Source organism: Pinus tabuliformis, chromosome 6 (genome assembly GCF_031772625.1).
Source record: "Pinus tabuliformis cultivar Carrire ecotype Pingquan chromosome 6, CPIR1, whole genome shotgun sequence".
Classification (NCBI taxonomy): Eukaryota; Viridiplantae; Streptophyta; class Pinopsida; order Pinales; family Pinaceae; genus Pinus; species Pinus tabuliformis.
The window spans coordinates 733,388,773-733,395,067 of record NC_142292.1 but is presented as its reverse complement, the minus strand read 5'-3'; positions in this window follow the sequence as shown (position 1 = coordinate 733,395,067).

The window sequence follows — 6,295 nt, the reverse complement described above, 5'->3', positions numbered from 1 at the left end:
ATGAGACTACTTACTATTTCTATCAAGTGAAACGATTTTGATCTATGACAAAGTTGTGATCGATGGTAGCAAATCAAATAGGAAATTTAGAGATAGGTTTGGATTAATTGCGTGCTCTTATAATTTTTAAATTTCTATACGATACTAGAGTTCACTTGGTTGTAAGAACTTTGAATATTTGACAACTATTAGGCCAATTGGGTTGTTGATTCTATAAGATTTATTTCATTCATATCATTTGCATATTGGTTATGTTAAGGCATAATTGTATGGAATGATTATATACATACTTCAATAAGTGTTAAACTTATGAATTTTAATAATCGTGAAATATAAAAAGTGAGGTGTAGTATGGAATCATGTAGTTTTAGATTGAGAAAATTGATGAGATGAAATGAGTCACGATGCACCACAAACCTATAGTGATGGGCCATCTAGGTGCACTAAGTCAACCTCTGATGTGGGTGACTATAGGGGCATGACAATGGATTTTTAGATTAAATTAAAGTTTATGCTAGAGGTACTCTTTCAACCTCCTTCATAATTTATTTATATATATCTCTATGAAGTGAGGACGATAAATCATAGTCATTCTTCCATAGTTTGAAATGATATCAATTACTAATATTACTTGGTTTCTTAATAGTGAATTCATGGTTTTCTAATTACTAGATGAAAATATATACCAAAATCTTAATTACCTAACAAAAAAGTAATATCAAAAAATACTAAATTACATTTTGTATTTTTTTTTCTTCACAATATTAGTAGAAAGTTTTTTTACAATAAGAAAATAAATAAATACAAAATATTGTCTAAGAAATAATTAAATTATTGTTATTTGTCTCTTTGATATATTTTTTTAATAAATAAAAAGAAAATTGAGATGTGAGTATAAGACATATGCAAGGATTTAATTTCTGACTTTTCACTAAAAAATAAAAAATGAAAGTTTAAAATGAGTATATTGATCAATTTGTATTTTATTTTTTTTTGGATTTCTTTATGTATAGTTTTGATATATATATATATATATATATATATATATATATATATAAAATTTCTTGCAAATTTATATCAAAGTTTTAGTTAAAGTAATTTAAAATTTCTTAGATATTAAAAAAAAAATAGTACATCGAGTGTAACTCAATTGACAACCACCTTGTTATGAAGTTTTATGTAAAAGCATCTGATTTAAAGTTCAAATCCCGTGATTTAGGTTAATAAAAAAACAATAAATTTTATCTATTTATTTGTTATATTTTTAAAATGTGGTATGTATATTGTAATTGTTTTGAAATCAAATTATCTTTAATTTATTACTTTTACTTAATTTTTAATATAATGTTTAAATAAATATAGATTAACTTAAATACTTAAAAATTAGTTAAATTATTCTAACTTATCAAAATGCTATATTTTAATTTTATAATTAATTAAAAAAATAATGTAATTAACATATTTTAATTTTTTAGTTAATTAAAAATGATTAATGAAAAAGGAAAAATATAATATAAAAGAAAGAAATTGCTATGACTAAATTTCATGTGGTTTCAATATCTATTTTCAAGAACTTAAAATATAATTATATCTTATCCACTCATGGAATCTTCGTGCAAACTTCCCAAATGCACCAGTTGTCTCTAATCGTATAGTAGAAATAGAAGGGATAGAAGAGGAATTGATGTTTGAGAAATCTTGCTAAGAAAAGATGTTTCTTCAGAGCTAGCTACAACCACAAAATGAAGAGTCCAACAAATTGTTGTCTTTGTATAAGATAACGTGAATGGTAAGTGAAATAGAAGCTTTGATATAAGTGTGATGCAGTACTAACTTGCAAGTTGGTGGAATTAGGGTGCAGTGTCAAAGTCAATTTTGTAGGTATTAGATAATATTGTCGTAACTTGATATGGTTTTGTCTTAATTGTCAACTGTATTGTCTTAAATATAGAATTTTGTCTTAAATTTTTTTCGCTCAAACTAGTTTGTGTCTTAAATATAAAAAAGCTTTCTCTTAAATTGTTTTTATCTTAAATACAAAGTTTTGTCTTAAAAAAATTTGCCTCAAATTATTTTTGCCTTAAATTTTATATTTAAAACGATTCAATTAATATTAAATTTTAATGTAAAATAATTTTTAAGGCAAAAAAATATTTTCTCTCAAAAAAATATCTTAAAAGTGTCGTCCTTGTATTAATGTATACCTCCCATGTTATCATGATAATTTAGATCTAAAGTTGTGGTAATTTCGACATGTCAAACATGTACCTTGCCATTGTGATAATTTGGATATGGGTTGGATTATTTGTGGAGGTTGAATATTAACAATAATCAGCGTGTCCCGCAGGATTTGGATGTATATTAGATAGAGACTACGCTATTGAATCCTCAACAAAACAAAGATACCCGTTAAAAAATTGAAATCCATTGAAATCCAATTTAATTATCATTTTTTATATCAATTTAATGGCTTATGGGTAAGTTATTACCACTACATGGTGTGTGGCTCGGAAATCCAACACTAGTTGTGATATTTATTTTAAAATACACCTTGGTAAATTGTATTTCAAAACAATTTTTTTTCCTCGTACCACTCAAATTATTTTGGATGGGTCAGATTTTATATTTGATCTTATAATTGGTTGACTCGTTCCGGAGGAGCTTGTAGTTCATTAGTGCTACCGACAGCCTTTCATTGTGAGATCTCAAGCTCTGCATAAACGCATTTTACACCCATTTATATAGGTATTTTGTGTAAATCTGCTAACTGAACATAAGATTATTCATTACATACTAAAGACTCAAGCAATGCTAGCATAAAACTTAATGGTTTTTCTTTTCTTCTAGAGCATGAATGTAATTGTGTTCTCTTGTGAACCTTAGATTGTATTTTGAGTTTCACATATTTTGTTTTTTCTGGGAAAGAAAGAGTGTTTATTTTATGTTCAACAATATAGAAAGTAAAAAAATGAGATTGATCGAACAAAGTTACAAACTCAGGGTATAGGAAAGTTAGCTGACCCAATGGTTCATAATGAAGCGTGTCACAATATTGGTATTTTATATAACATTATATATTTTACATGTTTTTATTTTTTAATTGAGCTTAATTTATTTTATGTTTTTATTTTTTAAAATGAATTCATATTTGTTTATGTTTACACACTTTTATGTCTATATATCTTTCTCTACACTTGGCTATATAGAGCACTTACGCAATAAAAATTCACTCCCACTTTATCATGGAGATTATTAATCTATAAATAAACCTTTTTACGGTTAGCATTGATGTCAACATGGATTTAACATTGTTTATATTATCATTGATGTCAACTTGTTGATGGTGGCCCTCATGATTTGTGGCCAACTAGAGTTGAGCTATCATTGATTTGATTTAGAGGAGTTGGCATGATGTTGATTTGATACACAAATGTTGATCCATGTAGAGGTGTTTGACCAACTAAGTCTATATGATCCTAACTTGATGCAAAGGTGTTTGACCATTATAATGTTGTTCTCAATGACACAAAGGAGTTGGAGGAGGTTTCTCAAGAATAAAATGTTGAAGAACCTGTCATTTGTTTTTTATTTAACGTTTGGGACTTAATATGTGAGGAAATTGCAAACCACAATTTTAGATGTACATGTGAATATTAGAGCATATTAATAGTCTTTAAGAAAAAGGAGCTCAAGTCAGCTTATAATATTTATTTACGTATTTATTTTATTTATTATTTACTAATTTTTAATTTGATTTTAATAAATTCAATTGTACTAATTAGTTACATAAAATAGGTTTCAAGGTATCAAGAAGTTGTAGTTGTAGGAGGTCTGAAAGGCCTTGGAGATACTTGCAAATGAGGTTTTGAGCAAATCTGGGTAGTATTTACAAAATATATGCAACTCTTGTGTGGAAAAGTCACGTACATATGCCACTTTCTTTAAGTAAAGTTGCATATACATCTTGTAGGTGAAATTCCTGAAATGTGTGCACACTCAAATTATTCTATGGCTTTTTACTATAATTTTTGCACTCGGTTTTCAATCAAAAAGTTTGAGGAAGGTTGCCTTTCATCTAGAAGTTGATTAAAGTTGAAAAATCTCTATTTCAATCAAGATAGTGGCAGATCAAGTCAAGGAGAAAAATGTTGGAATATGAACAAGAGTGTTTGTCTCTTCATATTTGTGTGTCATTATTGTTTAATCGCTTCATATATTTTATTTATAGGAAGAAGCTTGACGTTTGTTAGGTTGGCTCTTTTGAGAGAGTTAGTCAATAGAGAGCATTGAGAGCCAATGATGAGAAGAGAGACATAGTTGTGTATTGTTGAAGGAGATCAGTTTATTAGAAAAGTTTGTGTGCACCCTTCAATAATTATTCGATGCATGTTTATGAAGGCATTTGATGGAGGACATTACTGCTATCATAGTGATTGATTTTTAACATATTTTATATGACACAGTTGTATTGCTAACATGGTCTGTGTAGGGGTTTATAGTTGGGAAGGTCATGTGTTGTTATTACAAAAAATTCATATGGTTGTAGCATAGTATTTATGTCTTGTATGGTTTCTTGGTGATACATGGATGGATTTTTGTATTCATATTTGTTATGTTGTTGGTGGATATGTATTGAGAGAATGTATATAGGATATTTGATGTGTGGTGATGTTACAATAATTTTATGTATACTGCTAGTTGTATTATGAGCAGATTGGTTGGGGCAGAGAATGTGTTATAGGTGAAAATTGTGTTAATGACTCCAGTTTGAAAATTGATGAAAAGAGGGTCATGGTTTTATTGTATGTAGAATAGATAGGACATATTTTAGAAATATATGAAATGAGGTCCATGATAGTTTGAAGGTTGGGGCCTTTAGTGTTGCAAGTAGAGGCTTGTAGGTGAGTGGTGTATTTCCAAGGGAGTAGTGGATTCCTTCTAGTAGAGACTAGAGAAATTGCACGAGGGGTAGAGGCTTCCTTCTAGTGGTGGATGGAAAACTAGTGAGGGTGGTGGCCTGCATGGTTTATGGGAGTGGTGGCTTCCGAGTGAGTGGTGGCTCTCATTGCTTTCTGAGTGGTGGCATGAAAACTGGTGGTGTTCAGTGATTCAAATGTAAAATAATTTTATGATAATATTAGAGACAATGACAAAGATTATCTACCAACGGTGGTTTTTACCTTTATGGTTTCCACATTACATCTAATGTCCTTGTGTGATGTGATTATTAATGTGTTTTTGTTATGTGTCATGATGGTTTATGGTTTATACATTGTTGATCTCATAGTTATATGATCATTAGTATTGTTAGTAATATGATCATGATTAGGCACATGTTAATTGTTTCTAATACATATTGTGAAGTGCTACTAATTAAATGTGTGATTCAGAAAATGTTTAAGAAAATATAAAAATTGGTCATAAGTCACACTATTGATTCATCCCCTCTCTGCCCCAGCCATCTCAGTAGTGTTCAAGGTTTCCAACGGTTACAAAACTATGGGCCAATAACATGCCTTATAGTACCACAAGCCCAAAAAACCTTAACTCATGTTCACATTACACATATTTATAAGACAGTTTTTCTAATTAATCAATTTAATTAAAGGGAAAAAAAAACATAATGACTTTTGAGATAAATCTCAACCTCAACTTTTCATATGTGACTACTAAGACACATATTTTAAAATATATCCATGGAGGTTAAATTCCTACCATCCAACACTAATAGTTGTTGAGAATTGAAATAAACTTTGGAAGCTCTATTCTAAATGGACACACATAGGTATAATTATTATTTAAAAGTGGAATTAAACTTATTTCATAATTTATAAGGTTTTGTACACTTGGGGTAGCTCAATTGGCAATGCTCGTGGAAATGAAGCCTTATCAAACCGGAAGTCTTAGGTTTAAATCTTGTGCTATCCCCGATCGGGGTGAAAGGTTAGACATGATAAAGACGTAATCCTACCAAGCTTACCAAAAAGAATTATAAGATTCTCTTTCGGTACATTTTATGACATTGAAACTTAAGATCAATTATTCCTTTTCAAACCACATTACAATTAATAAATTTATATAGACACAATTAACAGATTTAAACAAACTACTTAAAAACTTAATAATAGAGTTTAGGCTTCTGTGATCCATATTAAGTTAGAGAAAGATTTCGGCGAAAATCACATAGAATGTCATTTGTCGACGCGTTTCGAACCAACCAGTGTGGTTCATCGTCAGGACAAGTTGAAGAAACAGATCTAGCTTAGCATGTTATATAGACTGAGCAGAGCCTCCA